The following is a 23,018-nucleotide window of genomic DNA, read 5'->3' as shown; positions in this document are numbered from 1 at the left end:
TTAGATCTCAACGAGGAGGACTCTGGTGGGCGAGACGCTTGTTTTAGCCTTATTAAGTAGGAGCGATCGAATTACCTGTAAAGGGTATAAAGCAAAACCAGATCGAAGACCACAATCACTTGAAATATCCGGCAGACTCAAGGCTATTCATCTCAGAGTTTATTAACATGTTGAAGTGGGGGTGGAGGCCACCAAAGCTCCAGACATTGACCAAAAGCTCCTCTCCTTCTAGAATGTCCATCTCTGATACATTTGATATCTTTTCATCATCTGTTACAAGAGAAGGTAGACAAATTGTCATGGGGCTTGTGTGGTGTAGAGTGTTAAGGTAGCAGAATCCAGTCCTAAGCTCTCACTCATGACCTGAAGGTTGGGGGTTCAGTCCCCACCTGGTTCAGGTAGCCGGCTCAAGGTTGACTCAGCCTTCCATCTTTCCGAGGTTGGTAAAATGAGTACCCAGCTTGCTGGGGGGTAATAAACAAATGACCTGAAAGCGCTGCAGAATAAGTTGGTGCTATACAAATAACAAGTTCCTTCCGTCTTGTCTAGTCTACCATTGGTCAGATGACATTCAAGATGGCTGCAGGTCAAAATGAAGCACTGAGGTATTTTTGTAGCTGTAGACCTCACCAGGACTTGTTTTGACTACATGTACTAGCCATTGAGTTGGGCTCTTAGGGTTGAATTGGTCATCGGGCAGGCGGGCGGGGCCAAGGCTCATCTGATCAGTGAGGATCAATGCTGATCAATTATTGAGGACTTTTCCTCATGCTAGGTCATCAATAATAAATGGTTAAAGGGAAAACCAATTTAAGCTGACCCTGCACATTAGATAAAAGTCCATCGAATCCACCAAATTGAAAAGCAAAGCATGCTCAGAATTTTAGTTCAACTGCGACATTAAAGAGGAAGGAAGCACCCCTATTACTTAATAGAAATGAATATAGATTTCAGCCGCGGGTATAACTCTATTACAGTGCAGATAAGATATGGGATTTCTAATAACACATGTAGCAGTTTTATTATCTACTAGATTTGTTATTTCTACAGTATAAGTGGTGTCTTTCACGAGCCGGGGAGCTGCAATTATTTGCAGCATCGTTTACCATTGATGCCGTCTTCATCTCCAGGTTTGATACAAATATTATCACACAACACAAACAATCTTTTTATGAACAGGAATTGCATTAAGCGCTCTGTACAATTGCTGCGCTGTTTAGTCACATTTATATGTACATACATTACACCGCCTGCGAAATAACAGTAATAACATAAAATCCCTGTGTGATGCGCATATAGCCGAGCCATTACCCCACACCAGATGTCTAATAGTCAGATGGGTAAAACTATATGAACAGCTCGAAGAACAGATACCATGGTCAGGAGTACAACCCTCAGAGGATGAGGAGGCTACACAGAGAACACATAACATGGTCAGGAGTACAACCCTCAGAGGATGAGGAGGCTACACAGAGAACACATAACATGGTCAGCAGTACAACCCTCAGAGGATAGGGAGGCTACACAGAGTACACATAACATGGTCAGGAGTACAAGCCTCAGAGGATAGGGAGGTCATACAGAGAATACATAACATGGTCAGGAGTGCAACCCTCTGAGGATAGGGAGGTTACACAGAGAACACATAACATGGTCAGGAGTGCAACCCTCTGAGGATAGGGAGGTTACACAGAGAACACATAACATGGTGAGGACTACAACCCTCAGAGGATGAGGAGGCTACACAGAGAACACATAACATGGTCAGGAGTACAACCCTCAGAGGATAGGGAGGCTACACAAAGAGCAGATAACATGGTCAGGAGTACAACCCAAAGAGAATAGGGAGGCTACACAGAGAACACATAACATAGTCAGGAGTACAACCGTCAGAGGATAGGGAGGCTACACAGAGAACACATAACATAGTCAGGAGTACAACCCTCAGAGGATAGGGAGGTCATACAGAGAACACATAACATGGTCAGGAGTACAACCCTCAGAGGATAAGGAGGCTACACAGAGAACACATAACATGGTCAGGAGTACAACCCTCAGAGGATGACGAGGCTACACAGAGAACACATAACATGGTCAGGAGTACAACCCTCAGAGGATAGGGAGGCTACACAGAGAACACATAGCATGGTCAGGAGTACAACCCTCAGAGGATAGGGAGGCTACACAAAGAGCAGATAACATGGTCAGGAGTACAAACCTCAGAGGATAGGGAGGCTACACAGAGAACACATAACATGGTCAGGAGTATAACCCTCAGAGGATAGGGAGGCTACACAGAGAACACATAACATGGTCAGGAGTACAACCCTCAGAGGATGAGGAGGCTACACAGAGAACACATAACATGGTCAGGAGTACAACCCTCAGAGGATGAGGAGGCTACACAGAGAACACATAACATGGTCAGGAGTACAACCCTCAGAGGATAGGGAGGCTACACAGAGAACACATAACATGGTCAGGAGTACAACCCTCAGAGGATAAGGAGGCTACACAGAGAACACATAACATGGTCAGGAGTACAACCCTCAGAGGATGAGGAGGCTACACAGAGAACACATAACATGGTCAGAAGTACAACTGTCAGAGGATAAGGAGGCTACACAGAGAACACGTAACATGGTCAGAAGTACAACCCTCGGAGAATAGGGAGGCTGCACAGAGAACACATAACATGGTCAGGAGTACAACCCTCAGAGGATAGGGAGGCCATACAGAGAACACATAACATGGTCAGGAGTACAACCCTCAGAGGATAGGGAGGCCATACAGAGAACACATAACATGGTCAGGAGTACAACCCTCAGAGGATAGGGAGGCCATACAGAGAACACATAACATGGTCAGGAGTACAACCCTCAGAGGATAGGGAGGCTACACAGAGAACACATAACATGGTCAGGAGTACAACCCTCAGAAAATAAGTAGGCTACACAGAGAACACATAACATGGTCAGGAGTACAACCGTCAGAGGATAGGGAGGCTACACAGAGAACACATTACATAGTCAGGAGTACAACCCTCAGAGGATAGGGAGGTCATACAGAGAACACATAACATGGTCAGGAGTACAACCCTCAGAGGATAGGGAGGTCATACAGAGAACACATAACATGGTCAGGAGTACAACCCTCAGAGGATAAGGAGGCTACACAGAGAACACATAACATGGTCAGGAGTACAACCCTCAGAGGATGACGAGGCTACACAGAGAACACATAACATGGTCAGGAGTACAACCCTCAGAGGATAGGGAGGCTACACAGAGAACACATAGCATGGTCAGGAGTACAACCCTCAGAGGATAGGGAGGCTACACAAAGAGCAGATAACATGGTCAGGAGTACAAACCTCAGAGGATAGGGAGGCTACACAGAGAACACATAACATGGTCAGGAGTATAACCCTCAGAGGATAGGGAGGCTACACAGAGAACACATATATTGGCCAGGAGTACAACCCTCAGAGGATGAGGAGGCTACACAGAGAACACATAACATGGTCAGGAGTACAACCCTCAGAGGATAAGGAGGCTACACAGAGAACACATAACATGGTCAGGAGTACAACCCTCAGAGGATGAGGAGGCTACACAGAGAACACATAACATGGTCAGGAGTACAACCCTCAGAGAATAAGGAGGCTGCACAGAGAACACATAACATGGTCAGGAGTACAACCCTCGGAGAATAGGGAGGCTGCACAGAGAACACATAACATGGTCAGGAGTACAAGCCTCAGAGGATAAGGAGGCAACACAGAGAACACATAACATGGTCAGGAGTACAACCCTCAGAGAATAAGGAGGCTGCACAGAGAACACATAACATGGTCAGGAGTACAACCCTCAGAGGATGAGGAGGCTACACAGAGAACACGTAACATGGTCAGACGTACAACCCTCGGAGAATAGGGAGGCTGCACAGAGAACACATAACATGGTCAGGAGTACAAGCCTCAGAGGATAAGGAGGCAACACAGAGAACACATAACATGGTCAGGAGTACAACCCTCAGAGGATAAGGAGGCCATACAGAGAACACATAACATGGTCAGGAGTATAACCCTCAGAGGATAAGGAGGCTACACAGAGAGCACGTAACATGGTCAGAAGTACAACCATCGTAGAATAGGGAGGCTACACAGAGAACACATAAAATGGTCAGGAGTGCAACCCTCGGTGAATAGAAAGGCCATACAGAGAACACATAACATGGTTAGGAGTACAACCCTCAGAGGATAAGAAGACTACACAGAGAACACATAACATGGTCAGGAGTACAACCATCAAAGAATAGGGAGGCTACACAGAGAACACATAACATGGTCAGGAGTACAACCCTCAGAGAATAAGGAGGCTGCACAGAGAACACATAACATGGTCAGGAGTACAACCCTCGGAGAATAGGGAGGCTGCACAGAGAACACATAACATGGTCAGGAGTACAAGCCTCAGAGGATAAGGAGGCAACACAGAGAACACATAACATGGTCAGGAGTACAACCCTCAGAGGATAGGGAGGCTACACAAAGAGCAGATAACATGGTCAGGAGTACAACCCAAAGAGAATAGGGAGGCTACACAGAGAACACATAACATAGTCAGGAGTACAACCGTCAGAGGATAGGGAGGCTACACAGAGAACACATAACATAGTCAGGAGTACAACCCTCAGAGGATAGGGAGGTCATACAGAGAACACATAACATGGTCAGGAGTACAACCCTCAGAGGATAAGGAGGCTACACAGAGAACACATAACATGGTCAGGAGTACAACCCTCAGAGGATGACGAGGCTACACAGAGAACACATAACATGGTCAGGAGTACAACCCTCAGAGGATAGGGAGGCTACACAGAGAACACATAGCATGGTCAGGAGTACAACCCTCAGAGGATAGGGAGGCTACACAAAGAGCAGATAACATGGTCAGGAGTACAAACCTCAGAGGATAGGGAGGCTACACAGAGAACACATAACATGGTCAGGAGTATAACCCTCAGAGGATAGGGAGGCTACACAGAGAACACATAACATGGTCAGGAGTACAACCCTCAGAGGATGAGGAGGCTACACAGAGAACACATAACATGGTCAGGAGTACAACCCTCAGAGGATGAGGAGGCTACACAGAGAACACATAACATGGTCAGGAGTACAACCCTCAGAGGATAGGGAGGCTACACAGAGAACACATAACATGGTCAGGAGTACAACCCTCAGAGGATAAGGAGGCTACACAGAGAACACATAACATGGTCAGGAGTACAACCCTCAGAGGATGAGGAGGCTACACAGAGAACACATAACATGGTCAGAAGTACAACTGTCAGAGGATAAGGAGGCTACACAGAGAACACGTAACATGGTCAGAAGTACAACCCTCGGAGAATAGGGAGGCTGCACAGAGAACACATAACATGGTCAGGAGTACAACCCTCAGAGGATAGGGAGGCCATACAGAGAACACATAACATGGTCAGGAGTACAACCCTCAGAGGATAGGGAGGCCATACAGAGAACACATAACATGGTCAGGAGTACAACCCTCAGAGGATAGGGAGGCCATACAGAGAACACATAACATGGTCAGGAGTACAACCCTCAGAGGATAGGGAGGCTACACAGAGAACACATAACATGGTCAGGAGTACAACCCTCAGAAAATAAGTAGGCTACACAGAGAACACATAACATGGTCAGGAGTACAACCGTCAGAGGATAGGGAGGCTACACAGAGAACACATTACATAGTCAGGAGTACAACCCTCAGAGGATAGGGAGGTCATACAGAGAACACATAACATGGTCAGGAGTACAACCCTCAGAGGATAGGGAGGTCATACAGAGAACACATAACATGGTCAGGAGTACAACCCTCAGAGGATAAGGAGGCTACACAGAGAACACATAACATGGTCAGGAGTACAACCCTCAGAGGATGACGAGGCTACACAGAGAACACATAACATGGTCAGGAGTACAACCCTCAGAGGATAGGGAGGCTACACAGAGAACACATAGCATGGTCAGGAGTACAACCCTCAGAGGATAGGGAGGCTACACAAAGAGCAGATAACATGGTCAGGAGTACAAACCTCAGAGGATAGGGAGGCTACACAGAGAACACATAACATGGTCAGGAGTATAACCCTCAGAGGATAGGGAGGCTACACAGAGAACACATATATTGGCCAGGAGTACAACCCTCAGAGGATGAGGAGGCTACACAGAGAACACATAACATGGTCAGGAGTACAACCCTCAGAGGATAAGGAGGCTACACAGAGAACACATAACATGGTCAGGAGTACAACCCTCAGAGGATGAGGAGGCTACACAGAGAACACATAACATGGTCAGGAGTACAACCCTCAGAGAATAAGGAGGCTGCACAGAGAACACATAACATGGTCAGGAGTACAACCCTCGGAGAATAGGGAGGCTGCACAGAGAACACATAACATGGTCAGGAGTACAAGCCTCAGAGGATAAGGAGGCAACACAGAGAACACATAACATGGTCAGGAGTACAACCCTCAGAGAATAAGGAGGCTGCACAGAGAACACATAACATGGTCAGGAGTACAACCCTCAGAGGATGAGGAGGCTACACAGAGAACACGTAACATGGTCAGACGTACAACCCTCGGAGAATAGGGAGGCTGCACAGAGAACACATAACATGGTCAGGAGTACAAGCCTCAGAGGATAAGGAGGCAACACAGAGAACACATAACATGGTCAGGAGTACAACCCTCAGAGGATAAGGAGGCCATACAGAGAACACATAACATGGTCAGGAGTATAACCCTCAGAGGATAAGGAGGCTACACAGAGAGCACGTAACATGGTCAGAAGTACAACCATCGTAGAATAGGGAGGCTACACAGAGAACACATAAAATGGTCAGGAGTGCAACCCTCGGTGAATAGAAAGGCCATACAGAGAACACATAACATGGTTAGGAGTACAACCCTCAGAGGATAAGAAGACTACACAGAGAACACATAACATGGTCAGGAGTACAACCATCAAAGAATAGGGAGGCTACACAGAGAACACATAACATGGTCAGGAGTACAACCCTCAGAGAATAAGGAGGCTGCACAGAGAACACATAACATGGTCAGGAGTACAACCCTCGGAGAATAGGGAGGCTGCACAGAGAACACATAACATGGTCAGGAGTACAAGCCTCAGAGGATAAGGAGGCAACACAGAGAACACATAACATGGTCAGGAGTACAACCCTCAGAGAATAAGGAGGCTGCACAGAGAACACATAACATGGTCAGGAGTACAACCCTCAGAGGATGAGGAGGCTACACAGAGAACACGTAACATGGTCAGGCGTACAACCCTCGGAGAATAGGGAGGCTGCACAGAGAACACATAACATGGTCAGGAGTACAAGCCTCAGAGGATAAGGAGGCAACACAGAGAACACATAACATGGTCAGGAGTACAACCCTCAGAGGATAAGGAGGCCATACAGAGAACACATAACATGGTCAGGAGTATAACCCTCAGAGGATAAGGAGGCTACACAGAGAGCACGTAACATGGTCAGAAGTACAACCATCGTAGAATAGGGAGGCTACACAGAGAACACATAAAATGGTCAGGAGTGCAACCCTCGGTGAATAGAAAGGCCATACAGAGAACACATAACATGGTTAGGAGTACAACCCTCAGAGGATAAGAAGACTACACAGAGAACACATAACATGGTCAGGAGTACAACCATCAAAGAATAGGGAGGCTACACAGAGAACACATAACATGGTCAGGAGTACAACCCTCAGAGAATAAGGAGGCTGCACAGAGAACACATAACATGGTCAGGAGTACAACCCTCGGAGAATAGGGAGGCTGCACAGAGAACACATAACATGGTCAGGAGTACAAGCCTCAGAGGATAAGGAGGCAACACAGAGAACACATAACATGGTCAGGAGTACAACCCTCAGAGAATAAGGAGGCTGCACAGAGAACACATAACATGGTCAGGAGTACAACCCTCAGAGGATGAGGAGGCTACACAGAGAACACGTAACATGGTCAGACGTACAACCCTCGGAGAATAGGGAGGCTGCACAGAGAACACATAACATGGTCAGGAGTACAAGCCTCAGAGGATAAGGAGGCAACACAGAGAACACATAACATGGTCAGGAGTACAAGCCTCAGAGTATAAGAAGACTACACAGAGAACACATAACATGGTCAGGAGTACAACCCTCAAAGAATAGGGAGGCTACACAGAGAACACATAACATGGTCAGGAGTATAACCCTCAGAGAAGAAGGAGGCTACACAGAGAACACATACCATGGTCAGGAGTAAAACGCTCAGAGGATAGGGAGGCTACACAGAGAACACATAACATGGTCAGGAGTACAACCCTCAGAGGACAGGGAGGCTACACAGAGAACACATAACATGATCAGAAGTACAACCCTCAGAGGATAGGGAGGCTACACAGAGAACAGATAACATGGTCAGGAGTACAACCCTCAGAGGATAGGGAGGCTACACAGAGAACACATAACATGGTCAGGAGTACAACCCTCAGAGGATAGGGAGGCTACACAGAGAACACATAACATGGTCAGGAGTACAACCCTCAGAGGATAGGGAGGCTACACAGAAAACACATACCATGGTCAGGAGTACAACCATCAGAGGATAAGAAGGCTACACAGAGAACACATAACATGGTCAGGAGTACAACCCTCAGAGGATAGGGAGGCTACACAAAGAACACATAACATGGTTAGGAGTACAATCCTCAGAGGATAAGAAGACTACACAGAGAACACATAACATGGTCAGGAGTACAACCCTCAAAGAATAGGGAGGCTACACAGAGAACACATAACATGGTCAGGGGTATAACCCTCAGAGAAGAAGGAGGCTACACAGAGAACACATACCATGGTCAGGAGTAAAACGCTCAGAGGATAGGGAGGCTACACAGAGAACACATAACATGGTCAGGAGTACAATAGAGATGAGCGAACGCGTTCGTCCGAGCTTGATATTCGTGCGAATATTAGGGTGTTCGGGATGTTCGTTATTCGTGACGAACACCATGCGGTGTTCTGGTTACTTTCACTTCCTTCCCTGAGACGTTAGCGCGCTTTTCTGGCCAATTGAAAGACAGGGAAGGCATTACAACTTCCCCCTGCAACGTTTAAGCCCTATACCACCCCCCTGCTGTGAGTGGCTGGCGAGATCAGGTGTTCGCCTAATATAAAAGTCGGCCCCTCCCGCGGCTCGCCTCAGATGCGGTGTGAGTTAGATGAGGGACAGTGCTGTTTATACCGGAGCTGCTGTAGGGAAAGAATTGGTAGTTAGTGTAGGCTTCAAGACCCCCCAAAGGTCCTTATTAGGGCCACTGATAGCTGTGTGTTGGCTGCTGTTAGCAGTGGGATTTTTTTTTTTTTCTCAAAATCGCCTCTGCAGACCGTTGCACCTGGCATTAGGGACAGAAGTGCTGCATAGGCAGGGAGAGTGTTAGGAGTGAGTGTAGCCTTCAAGAACCTCAACGGTCCTTTCTAGGGCCATATTTATCCGTGTGCAGTACTGTCCAGGCTGCTGTTGGCTGTGCTGCATTTTTTTTGGGCTTCTCAAAATCGCCTCTGCAGAGCATTCCACCCTCCATTGATACTGCAGGGAAAGAATTGTATAGGCAGGGCCACAACACAGTTATTATTCATAGAATATACGCAGTGCTGCCTGTTGGTGGGAAAAAACTGAAAACAAATCTATTTGTCCAGCCTCTGTCCGTCCTTACGCCTGTGGAGACGTGTGAGCTGCGTGAAAAACATTGCTAAATCATACGCAGCCAGCTACGCTTTACTGCTGGCTTCGCCATTTGCTTTCCTTAATTGGGAAAAAAAATACCTGCTCTCCAAGAGTTATAATAACTCTGCTACCCTCACGTTCTGTGACACATAAGCAGGGACACAGCACAGTTATTAAACTTCTCAGGTTCATTGAATATACGCAGTGCTGCCTGTTGGTGGGAAAAAACTGAAAACAAATCTATTTGTCCAGCCTCTGTCCGTCCTTACGCCTGTGGAGACGTGTGAGCTGCGTGAAAAACATTGCTAAATCATACGCACCCAGCTACGCTTTACTGCTGGCTTCGCCATTTGCTTTCCTTAATTGGGAAAAAAAATACCTGCTCTCCAAGAGTTATAATAACTCTGCTACCCTCACGTTCTGTGACACATAAGCAGGGACACAGCACAGTTATTAAACTTCTCTGGTTCATTGAATATACGCAGTGCTGCCTGTTGGTGGGAAAAAACTGAAAACAAATCTATTTGTCCAGCCTCTGTCCGTCCTTACGCCTGTGGAGACGTGTGAGCTGCGTGAAAAACATTGCTAAATCATACGCAGCCAGCTACGCTTTACTGCTGGCTTCGCCATTTGCTTTCCTTAATTGGGAAAAAAAATACCTGCTCTCCAAGAGTTATAATAACTCTGCTACCCTCACGTTCTGTGACACATAAGCAGGGACACAGCACAGTTATTAAACTTCTCAGGTTCATTGAATATACGCAGTGCTGCCTGTTGGTGGGAAAAAACTGAAAACAAATCTATTTGTCCAGCCTCTGTCCGTCCTTACGCCTGTGGAGACGTGTGAGCTGCGTGAAAAACATTGCTAAATCATACGCAGCCAGCTACGCTTTACTGCTGGCTTCGCCATTTGCTTTCCTTAATTGGGAAAAAAAATACCTGCTCTCCAAGAGTTATAATAACTCTGCTACCCTCACGTTCTGTGACACATAAGCAGGGACACAGCACAGTTATTAAACTTCTCATGTTCATAGAATATACGCAGTGCTGCCTTTTGGTGGGAAAAAACTGAAAACAAATCTATTTGTCCAGCCTCTGTCCGTCCTTACGGGCGGTGGAGACGTGTGAGCTGCGTGAAGAACAGTGCTAAATCATACGCACCCAGCTACGCTTTACTGCTGGCTTCGCCATTTGCTTTCCTTAATTGGGAAAAAAAATACCTACTCTGCCAGAGTTATAATAACTCTGCTACCCTCACGTTCTGTGACACATAAGCAGGGACACAGCACAGTTATTAAACTTAGATAATTCATTCACTAGAGGCAGTGGGGCCTTTCGTTTTCCAAAAAGGGCAAAAATTATATTTGGCCTGCAGTCTTGCGCCAATTTATTTCCTGCCTGTGAAATCAAATCACTGGTAATACAGCATGCTGAGGGGTAGGGGTAGGCCTAGAGGACGTGGACGCGGCCGAGGACGCGGAGGGCAAGTCAGGGTGTGGGCACAGGCCAAGCTCCTGATCCAGGTGTGTCGCAGCCGACTGCTGCGCGATTAGGAGAGAGGCACGTTTCTGGCGTCCCCACATTCATCGCCCAATTAATGGGTCCACGCGGGAGACGGTTATTAGAAAATGAGCAGTGTGAGCAGGTCCTGTCCTGGATGGCAGAAAGTGCTTCGAGCAACCTATCGTCTACCCGCAGTTCTGCGCCGTCCACTGCTGCCAATCCGAATCCTCTGTCTGCTGCTCCTCCTTCCTCCCAGCCTCCTCACTCCACTACAATAACACCTGCTCAGGAGCGGGAGCACTCCCAGGAACTGTTCTCGGGCCCCTGCTTAGATTGGGCAGCAGCGGTTCCTCTCCCACCAGAGGAGTTTATCGTCACTGATGCCCAACCATTCGAAAGTTCCCGGGGTCCGGGGGAAGAGGCTGGGGACTTCCGCCAACTGTCTCAACAACTTTCTGTGGGTGAGGAGGACGATGACGATCAGACACAGTTGTCTTGCAGTGAGGTAGTAGTAAGGGCAGTAAGTCCCAGGGAGCAGCGCACAGAGGATTCGGAGGAAGAGCAGCAGGACGATGAGGTGACTGACCCCACCTGGTGTGCAACGCTTACTCAGGAGGACAGGTCTTCAGAGGGGGAGTCAAGGGCATCAGCAGGGCAGGTTGCAAGAGGCAGTGCAGTGGCCAGGGGTAGAGGCAGGGCCAGACCGAATAATCCACCAAGTGTTTCCCAAAGCGCCCCCTCGCGCCATGCCACCCTGCGGAGGCCGAGGTGCTCTAAGGTCTGGCAGTTTTTCACAGAGACGCCTGACGACCGACGAACAGTGGTGTGCAACCTTTGTCGCGCAAAGCTCAGCCGGGGAGCCAACACCAACAGTCTCACCACCACCACCATGCGCAGACATATGATGGCCAAGCACCCCGCAAGGTGGGACAAAGGCCGTTCACCGCCTCCGGTTTGCACCCCTGCCTCTCCCCCTGTGCCCCAACCTGCCACTGAGATGCAACCCCCCTCTCAGGACACAGGCACTACCGCCTCATGGCCTGCACCCACACCCTCATCTCCGCTGTCCTCGGCCCCATCCAGCAGTGTAGTTCAGCGCACCGTTCAGCCGTCGCTTGCGCAAGTGTTCGAGCGCAAGCGCAAGTACGCCGCCACGCACCCGCACGCTCAAACGTTAACCGTCCGCATCGCAAAATTCATCAGCCTTGAGATGCTGCCGTATAGGGTTGTGGAAACGGAGTCCTTCAAAAGTATCATGGAGGCGGCGGCCCCGCGCTACTCAGTTCCCAGTCGCCACTACTTTTCCCGATGTGCCGTCCCAGCCCTGCACGACCACGTCTCCCGCAACATTGTGCGCGCCCTCACCAACGCGGTTACTGCCACGGTCCACTTAACTACGGACACGTGGACAAGCACAGGCGGGCAGGGCCACTACATCTCCCTGACGGCACATTGGGTGAATTTAGTGGAGGCTGGGACAGAGTCAGAGCCTGGGACCGCTCACGTCCTACCCACCCCCAGAATTGCGGGCCCCAGCTCGGTGCTGGTATCTGCGGAGGTGTATGCTTCCTCCACTAAAGCACCCTCCTCCTCCTCCTCCTCCTCCTCTGTCTCGCAATCAAGATGTGTTAGCAGCAGCATGTCGCCAGCAGTCGGTGTCGCGCGGTGTGGCAGCACAGCGGTGGGCAAGCGTCAGCAGGCCGTGCTGAAACTACTCAGCTTAGGCGATAAGAGGCACACGGCCCACGAACTGCTGCAGGGTCTGACAGAGCAGACCGACCGCTGGCTTTCGCCGCTGAGCCTCCAACCGGGCATGGTCGTGTGTGACAACGGCCGTAACCTGGTGGCGGCTCTGCAGCTCGGCAGCCTCACGCACGTGCCATGCCTGGCCCACGTCTTTAATTTGGTGGTTCAGCGGTTTCTGAAAAGCTACCCACGCTTGTCAGACCTGCTCGTAAAGGCGCGCCGGCTCTGCGCACATTTCCGCAAGTCCCACACGGACGCTGCCACCCTGCGCACCCTGCAACATCACTTTAAGCTGCCAGTGCACCGACTGCTGTGCGACGTGCCCACACGGTGGAACTCTACGCTCCACATGTTGGCCAGGCTCTATGAACAGCGTAGAGCTATAGTCGAATACCAACTCCAACATGGGCGGCGCAGTGGGAGTCAGCCTCCTCAATTCCTTTCAGAAGAGTGGGCCTGGTTGGCAGACATCTGCCATGTCCTTGGTAATTTTGAGGAGTCTACCCAGGTGGTGAGCGGCGATGCTACAATCATTAGCGTCACCATTCCTCTGCTATGCATCTTGAGAAATTCCCTGCAAACCATAAAGGCAGCTGCTTTGCGCTCGGAAACGGGGGCGGGGGAAGACAGTATGCCGCTGGATAGTCAGGGCACCCTCCTGTCTATTTCTCAGCGCGTACAGGAGGAGGAGGAGGAGCATGAGGAGGATGAGGAGGAGGGGGAAGAGACAGCTTGGCCCGCTGCTGACGGTACACCGGCTGATTGCCTGTCATCCTTTCAGCGTGTATGGCCTGAGGAGGAGGAGGAGGAGGAGGAGGATCCTGATAGTGATCTTCCTAGTGAAGACAGCCATGTGTTGCGTACAGGTACCCTGGCACACATGGCTGACTTCATGTTAGGATGCCTTTCTCGTGACCCTCGCATTCAACGCATTCTGGCCACGACGGATTACTGGGTGTACACACTGCTCGATCCACGGTATAAGGAGAACCTGCCCACTCTGATTCCCGAAGAGGAAAGGGGTTCGAGAGTGTTGCTATACCACAGGACCCTTGCGGACAAGCTGATGGTAAAATTCCCAGCCGACAGCGCTAGTGGCAGAAGGCGCAGTACCGAGGGCAAGGTAGCAGGGGATGTGCGTAGATCGAGCAGCATGTACATCCCAGGCAGTGCAACAGTCTTTAAGGGCCTGGCCAGCTTTATGGCTCCCCACCAAGACTGTGTCACCGCTCCCCAGTCAAGGCTGAGTCGGCGGGAGCACTGTAAAAGGATGGTGAGGGAGTACGTAGCGGATCGCACGACCATCCTTGGTGACGCCTCTGCCCCCTACAACTACTGGGTGTCGAAGCTGGACATGTGGCCTGAACTAGCGCTGTATGCCCTGGAGGTGCTTGCTTGTCCTGCGGCTAGCGTCTTGTCGGAGAGGGTGTTTAGTGCGGCTGGGGGAATCATCACAGATAAGCGTAGCCGCTTGTCAACCGACAGTGCCGACAGGCTAACACTCATCAAGATGAACAAAGGCTGGATTTCCCCAGACTTCTGTTCTCCACCAGCGGACAGCAGCGATACGTAAGCAATACGTAGGCTGCACCCGCGGATGGAAGCTACGTTCTCTCTCACCATCCAAAACGGGGACATTTCTGCTTCATCAATCTGTGTCTAATATTCCTCCTCCTCCTCCTCCTGCTCCTCCTCCTGAAACCTCACGTAATCACGCTGAACGGGCAATTTTTCTTAGGGCCACAAGGCTCACTCAAATAATTTTTCAGAACAATTTTTATAAGTTTCAATGCGCTTAAAAGCATTGGAACTTTCACTTGAACCAATTTTTCGTTACACTGGGCTGCCTCCAGGCCTAGTTACCACTTAAGCCACATTAACCAAAGCGATTAATGGGTTTCACCTGCCCTCTTGGCTGGCCATGGCCAATTTTTGGGATGTACATTAGTACTGTTGATACAGCAATTTTTGGGGGCCCTCGCCTACAGTGTAATCAAATTAATTTTTAGCCCACCTGCATTACAGCTGACGTTACCTCAGCTGTGTTGGGCAATGCAATGGGATATTTTTATGTACCGCCGGTGGGTTCCAGGGAGCCACCCATGCTGTAGGTGCACACTGAGTTTTTAATACATCTGTACACTTCTAAAGAACCCGTCTGACTGGGCCATGCAGTGTGGGCCGAAGCCCACCTGTATTACGCACGACATTACTACCTCAGCTGTGTTGGGCAATGCAATGGGATATTTCTATGTACCGCCGGTGGCTTCCTGGCACCCACCTAGGCAGTGGGTCCACAGGGAGTTTAACCTACATGTGTCCACTTGTAAAGAACCCCAGTCTGACTGGGGCATGCAGTGTGGGCCGAAGCCCACCTGCATTAAGCACGACATTACTACCTCAGCTGTGTTGGGCAATGCAATGGGATATTTTTATGTACCGCCGGTGGGTTCCAGGGAGCCACCCATGCTGTAGGTGCACACTGAGTTTTTAATACATCTGTACACTTCTAAAGAACCCGTCTGACTGGGCCATGCAGTGTGGGCCGAAGCCCACCTGTATTACGCACGACATTACTACCTCAGCTGTGTTGGGCAATGCAATGGGATATTTCTATGTACCGCCGGTGGCTTCCTGGCACCCACCTAGGCAGTGGGTCCACAGGGAGTTTAACCTACATGTGTCCACTTGTAAAGAACCCCAGTCTGACTGGGGCATGCAGTGTGGGCCGAAACCCACCTGCATTAACCCTTTCCAGTCCACTGTGTGACCTGTGAAGACATTAGGGTTTAAGGCTGTACAGCTCCGTTGTTGGTAGACGTCCGTCGGGGTTCTCTTACTGTATATTGCCAGCCTCTCTGCTGTCGGAGCCTATCCTACGTGTCACCTCATGCAGTACTGGCTTTAGCCAGCATATAACGCCGTTGTATAACGGCAGAAAAAGAGTAAGCCCCCTAGGAAAACCATATACAAATTGGATTGGAAAGGGTTAAGCACAACATTACTACCTCAGCTGTGTTGGGCAATGCAATGGGATATTTCTGTGTACCGCCGGTGGGTTCCAGGGAGCCACCCATGCTGTGGGTCGACAGGGACTTCACAATAGGGAGTTGTACCTGCCTGTGTCTATGAATTAAAAAGCCCGGTCTGACTGGGGCATGCAGACACCTTGACAGAATGAATAGTGTGTGGCACATAGGTTCCCCATTGCTATGCCCACGTGTGCAGCTCCTGATGGCGGTGGCACAGGATTCTATTTCTCATTGCTTCTGTACAGCATTGTGGGCTATCGCTCCGCCACTTTTAAAGAGGGTCGCTGCCTAGCCGTGCCAACCTCTGCAGTGTGTGCCTGCGGTCCCTCGTCATGGCAGACGCAATTCTAAATAGACATGAGCGTGGTGTGGCATGAGGGCAGCTGAAGGCTGCCCAGGGACACTTTGGTGTGCGCTGTGGGGGGGGAGGGGGGGCGGTTGGGCAGCATGTAACTCAGGAGAAGTGGCAGTGGAGTGTCATGCAGGCAGTGATTGTGCTTTGTTGGAGGTAGTGTGGTGCTTAGCAAAGGTATGCCATGCTAATGAGCGCTTTTCAGAAGTAAAAGTTGTTGGGAGGGGGGGGGGGGGGCCCACTCTTGCCGCTATTGTGGCTTAATAGTGGGACCTGTGAACTTGAGATGCAGCCCACCATGTAGCCCCTCGCCTGCCCTATCCGTCACTGTGTCATTCCCATCACTTTCCTGAATTGCCCAGATTTTCACACATGAAAACCTTAGCGAGCATCGGCGAAATACAAAAATGTTCTGGTCGCCCATTGACTTCAATGGGGTTCGTTGTTCGAAACGAACCCTCGAGCATCACGGGAAGTTCGTTACGAATAACGAACACCCGAACATTTTGGTGTTCGCTCATCTCTAGAGTACAACCCTCAGAGGACAGGGAGGCTACACAGAGAACACATAACATGATCAGAAGTACAACCCTCAGAGGATAGGGAGGCTACACAGAGAACAGATAACATGGTCAGGAGTACAACCCTCAGAGAAAAGGTAGGCTACACAGAAAACACATACCATGGTCAGGAGTACAACCATCAGAGGATAAGAAGGCTACACAGAGAACACATAACATGGTCAGGAGTACAACCCTCAGAGGATAGGGAGGCTACACAGAGAACACATTACATGGTCAGGAGTACAACCCTCAGAGGTTAGGGAGGCCGTGCAGAGAACATATAACATGGTCAGGAGTATAACCATCAGAGGATAAGAAGGCTACACAGAGAACACATAACATGGTCAGGAGTAGAGATGAGCGAACGTACTCGTCCGAGCTTGATATTCGTGCGAATATTAGGGTGTTCGGGATGCTCGTTACTCGTAACGAGTACCACGCGGTGTTCCGGTTACTTTCAGTTTCCTCTCTGAGACGTTAGCGCGCTTTTCTGGCCAATTGAAAGACAGGGAAGGCATTACAACTTCCCCCTGTGACGTTCAAGCCCTATACCACCCCCCTGCTGTGAGTGGCTGGGGCGATCAGATGTCACCCGAGTCTAAAAATCGGCCCCTCCCGCGGCTCGGCTCAGATGCCTTGTGAGTTAGCTGAGGGACAGTGGTATCGTGCTGGAGCTGCTGTAGGGAGAGCGTTAGGAGTTAGTGTAGGCTTCAAAAACCCCAACGGCCCTTCTCAGGGCCACATCTAATAGTGTGCAGTACTGTGTTAGCACTGTATTTTTTTTTTTTTTTCAAAATTGGATCTGCAGAGCATTGCGCCCTGCAATAGGGACAGAAGTGGTGGTTAGGCAGGGAGAGTGTTAGCAGTGAGTGTAGGCTTCAAGAACCCTAACGGTCCTTTCTAGGGCCACATCTATCCGTGTGCAGTAGTGTCCAGGCTGCTGTTAGCAGTGTTGCATATTTCTTTTTTTTTCTCAAAACCGGCTGTGCAGACCATTGCACCCGGCATTAATACTACAGGGATAGAATTGTGTAGGCAGGGCCAGAAGACATACATTATTCATTGAATAGACGCAGTGTGGCTTGTCCTTTGAAAAACAAGGGAAAAAATTCTATTTTGCCTGCCTCTGACAGTCCTCAGGGCTCTGGGTACGTGTGTGCTGCGTGCAGAACGTTAAAAAAAATCAGACGCAGCCAGCTACGTTTTACTGCAGGCTTGCGCCAATTTTTTTCCTGCATGGGAAATCCCTGATCTGCTGGAGCCAATAACTTTGCATCACTGCAGTTCTCTGACACATTTGCAGGGCCACAACACAGTTATTAAACTTAGTAGTATTCATTGAATACACGCAGTGTGGCTTGTCCTTTGAAAAACTAGGGAAAAAATTCTATTTTGGCTGCAGGCTTGCGCCAATTTCTTTCCTGGCTTGGAAATCACTGGTAATACAGCATGCTGAGGGGTAGGGGTAGGCCGAGAGGACGTGGACGCGGCCGAGGACGCGTGGGCCCAAGTGAGGGTGTGGGCACAGGCAAATCCGAATCCTCTGTCTGCTGCTCCTCCTTCCTCCCAGCCTCCTCACTCCACTACAATGACACATGCTCAGGAGCGGGAAGACTCCCAGGAACTGTTCTCGGGCCCCTGCTCAGATTGGGCAGCAGCGGTTCCTCCCCCACCAGATGAGTTTATCGTCACTGATGCACAACCATTGGAAAGTTCCCGGGGTCCGGGGGATGAGGCTGGGGACTTCCGCCAACTGTCTCAAGACCTTTAAGTGGGTGAGGAGGACGATGACGATGAGACACAGTTGTCTTGCAGTGAGGTAGTAGTAAGGGCAGTAAGTCCAAGGGAGGAGCGCACAGAGGATTCGGAGGAAGAGCAGCAGGACGATGAGGTGACTGACCCCACCTGGTGTGCAACGCCTACACAGGACAGGTCTTCAGAGGGGGAGGCACGGGCAGCAGCAGGGCAGGTTGCAAGAGGCAGTGCGGTGTCCAGGGGTAGAGGCAGGACCAGACCGAATAATCCACCAACTGTTTCCCAAAGCGCCCCCTCGCGCCATGCCACCCTGCAGAGGCCGAGGTGCTCTAAGGTCTGGCAGTTTTTCACAGAGACACCTGACGACCGACGAACAGTGGTGTGCAACCTTTGTCGCGCCAAGATCAGCCGGGGAGCCACCACCAACAGCCTCACCACCACCAGCATGCGCAGACATATGATGGCCAAGCACCCCACAAGGTGGGACGAAGGCCGTTCACCGCCTCCGGTTTGCACCGCTGCCTCTCCCCCTGTGCCCCAACCTGCCACTGAGATCCAACCCCCCTCTCAGGACACAGGCACTACCGTCTCATGGCCTGCACCCACACCCTCACCTCCGCTGTCCTCGGCCCCATCCACCAATGTCTCGCACCGCACAGTCCAGCCGTCGCTAGCGCAAGTGTTGGAGCGCAAGCGCAAGTACGCCGCCACGCACCCGCACGCTCAATCGTTAACCGTCCACATAGCCAAATTTATCAGCCTTGAGATGCTGCCGTATAGGGTTGTGGAAACGGAGGCTTTCAAAGCTATGATGGCGGCGGCGGCCCCACGCTACTCAGTTCCCAGTCGCCACTACTTTTCCCGATGTGCCGTCCCAGCCCTGCACGACCACGTCTCCCGCAACATTGTACGCGCCCTCACCAATGCGGTTAGTGGCAAGGTCCACTTAACTACGGACACGTGGACAAGCACAGGCGGGCAGGGCCACTACATCTCCCTGACGGCACATTGGGTGAATTTAGTGGAGGCTGGGACAGAGTCAGAGCCTGGGACCGCTCACGTCCTACCCACCCCCAGAATTGCGGGCCCCAGCTCGGTAGTGGTATGTTCGGCGGTGTATGCTTCCTCCACTAAAGCACCCTCCTCCTCCTCCTCAACCTCTGTCTCGCAATCTAGATGTGTAAGCAGCAGCAGGATGTCGCCAGCAGTCGGTGTCGCGCGGCGTGGCAGCACAGCGGTGGGCAAGCGTCAGCAGGCCGTGCTGAAACTACTCAGCTTAGGAGATAGGAGGCACACGGCCCACGAACTGCTGCAGGGTCTGACAGAGCAGACCGACCGTTGGCTTGCGCCGCTGAGCCTCCAACCGGGCATGGTCGTGTGTGACAACGGCCGTAACCTGGTGGCGGCTCTGCAGCTCGGCAGCCTCACGCATGTGCCATGCCTGGCCCACGTCTTTAATTTGGTGGTTCAGCGCTTTCTGAAAAGCTACCCACGCTTATCAGACCTGCTCGTAAAGGTGCGCCGGCTCTGCGCACATTTCCGCAAGTCCCACACGGACGCTGCCACCCTGCGCACCCTGCAACATCGGTTTAATCTGCCAGTGCACCGACTGCTGTGCGACGTGCCCACACGGTGGAACTCTACGCTCCACATGTTGGCTAGGCTCTATGAGCAGCGTAGAGCTATAGTGGAATACCAACTCCAACATGGGCGGCGCAGTGGGAGTCAGCCTCCTCAATTCTTTTCAGAAGAGTGGGCCTGGTTGGCAGACATCTGCCAGGTCCTTCGAAACTTTGAGCAGTCTACCCAGGTGGTGAGCGGCGATGCTGCAATCATTAGCGTCACCATTCCTCTGCTATGCATCTTGAGAAGTTCCCTGCAAACCATAAAGGCAGCCGCTTTGCGCTCGGAAACAGAGCCGGGGGAAGACAGTATGTCGCTGGATAGTCAGAGCACCCTCCTGTCTATATCTCAGCGCGTTCAGGAGGAGGAGGAGGAGCATGAGGAGGATGAGGAGGAGGGGGAAGAGACAGCTTGGCCCACTGCTGACGGTACCCATGCTGCTTGCCTGTCATCATTTCAGCGTGTATGGCCTGAGGAGGAGGAGGAGGAGGATCCTGAAAGTGATCTTCCTAGTGCGGACAGCCATGTGTTGCGTACAGGTACCCTGGCACACATGGCTGACTTCATGTTAGGATGCCTTTCTCGTGACCCTCGCGTTACACGCATTCTGGCCACTACGGATTACTGGGTGTACACACTGCTCGACCCACGCTATAAGGAGAACCTTCCCACTCTCATTCCCGAAGAGGAAAGGGGTTCGAGAGTGTTGCTATACCACAGGACCCTGGCGGACAAGCTGATGGTAAAATTCCCATCCGACAGCGCTAGTGGCAGAAGGCGCAGTTCCGAGGGCCAGGTAGCAGGGGAGGTGCGTAGATCGAGCAGCATGTACAGCCCAGGCTGTGCAACAGTCTTTAAGGGCCTGGACAGCTTTATGGCTCCCCAGCAAGACTGTGTCACCGCTCCCCAGTCAAGGCTGAGTCGGCGGGAGCACTGTAAAAGGATGGTGAGGGAGTACGTAGCCGATCGCACGACCGTCCTCCGTGACGCCTCTGCCACCTACAACTACTGGGTGTCGAAGCTGGACACGTGGCCTGAACTAGCGCTGTATGCCCTGGAGGTGCTTGCTTGTCCTGCGGCTAGCGTCTTGTCGGAAAGGGTGTTTAGTGCGGCTGGGGGAATCATCACAGATAAGCGTACCCGCCTGTCAACCGACAGTGCCGACAGGCTAACACTCATCAAGATGAACAAAGCCTGGATTTCCCCAGACTTCTCTTCTCCACCAGCGGACAGCAGCGATACCTAAGCAATACGTAGGCTGCACCCGCGGATGGAAGCTACGTTCTCTCTCACCATCCAAAACGGGGACATTTCTGCTTCATCAATCTGTGTCTAATATTCCTCCTCCTCCTCCTGCTCCTTCTCCTGAAACCTCACGTAATCACGCTGAACGGGCAATTTTTCTTAGGGCCACAAGGCTCACTCATATAATTTTTCTAAAAATTTTTTATACGCTTCAATGCTCTTAAAAGTGTTGGAACTTTAACTTGAACCAATTTTTGCGTTAAACTGGGCTGCCTCCAGGCCTAGTTACCACTTAAGCCACATTAACCAAAGCGATTAATGGGTTTCACCTGCCCTCTTGGTTGGGCATGGCCAATTTTTACTGAGGTACATTAGTACTGTTGGTACACCAATGTTTTGGGGCCCTCACCTACAGTGTAATCATAGCAATTTGTATGTTCTTCGCCTGCACTCATGGTACAGAAGTGTGTGTGGGGTTGGCCTACACTTTAGCTACATAAATGTAACTTGGGCCTTTGCTATACTGCAGCTACTGAAATGGAACTAAGACTGCGCTCCCACTATACTGCTGCTTCGGAATTGTTCCTGGGGCCTGTGTAGGCTGCTACAATGACTTAAATGGAACTAAGACTATGCTCTTCCTATACTGCTGCTTCGGAATTGTTCCTGGGGCCTGTGTAGGCTGCTACTATTACTGAAATGGAACGAAGACTGCGCTCCCACTATACTGCTGCTTCGGAATTGTTACTGGGGCCTGTGTAGGCTGCTACTATTACTGAAATGGAACGAAGACTGCGCTCCCACTATACTGCTGCTTCGGAATTGTTACTGGGGCCTGTGTAGGCTGCTACTATTACTGAAATGGAACTAAGACTGTGCTCCCCCTATAATGCTGCTAGTGATATGTTAGTGGGGCCTGTCGCTAATGCTACGGCTGAAATGTTACTAATTCTGGGCTCTGCCTATACCGCTGCTAATGGTATGTCTCTGGGGTGTGGAAACAGAGGCTTCCCAAAGACATGATGGCGGCGAGGCCATTTCCCACCAACGCTGTTACTGTTAAGGTGCATATAACCACGGACACGTAGTGCCTCCAAAACATCCCCCGCCACGGCCCACTTAATCCTGGCCACATTCCGAAAACCAACAAAATAAAACCGCACTACTAGGTCCGCAGTCACCACCACATTACCACCAACGCGGTTACTGTTAAGGTACATATTACCAGTCTGACTGGGGCATGCAGTGTTGGCCGGAGCCCACCTGCATTAAGCATGACATTACTACCTCAGCTGTGTTGGGCAATGCAATGGGATATTTCTATGTACCGCCGGTGGCTTCCTGGCACCCACCCATGCTGT

This window comes from Eleutherodactylus coqui, chromosome 3 (genome assembly GCF_035609145.1).
Source record: "Eleutherodactylus coqui strain aEleCoq1 chromosome 3, aEleCoq1.hap1, whole genome shotgun sequence".
Lineage (NCBI taxonomy): Eukaryota > Metazoa > Chordata > Amphibia > Anura > Eleutherodactylidae > Eleutherodactylus > Eleutherodactylus coqui.
This window is presented reverse-complemented; position numbering follows the sequence as displayed.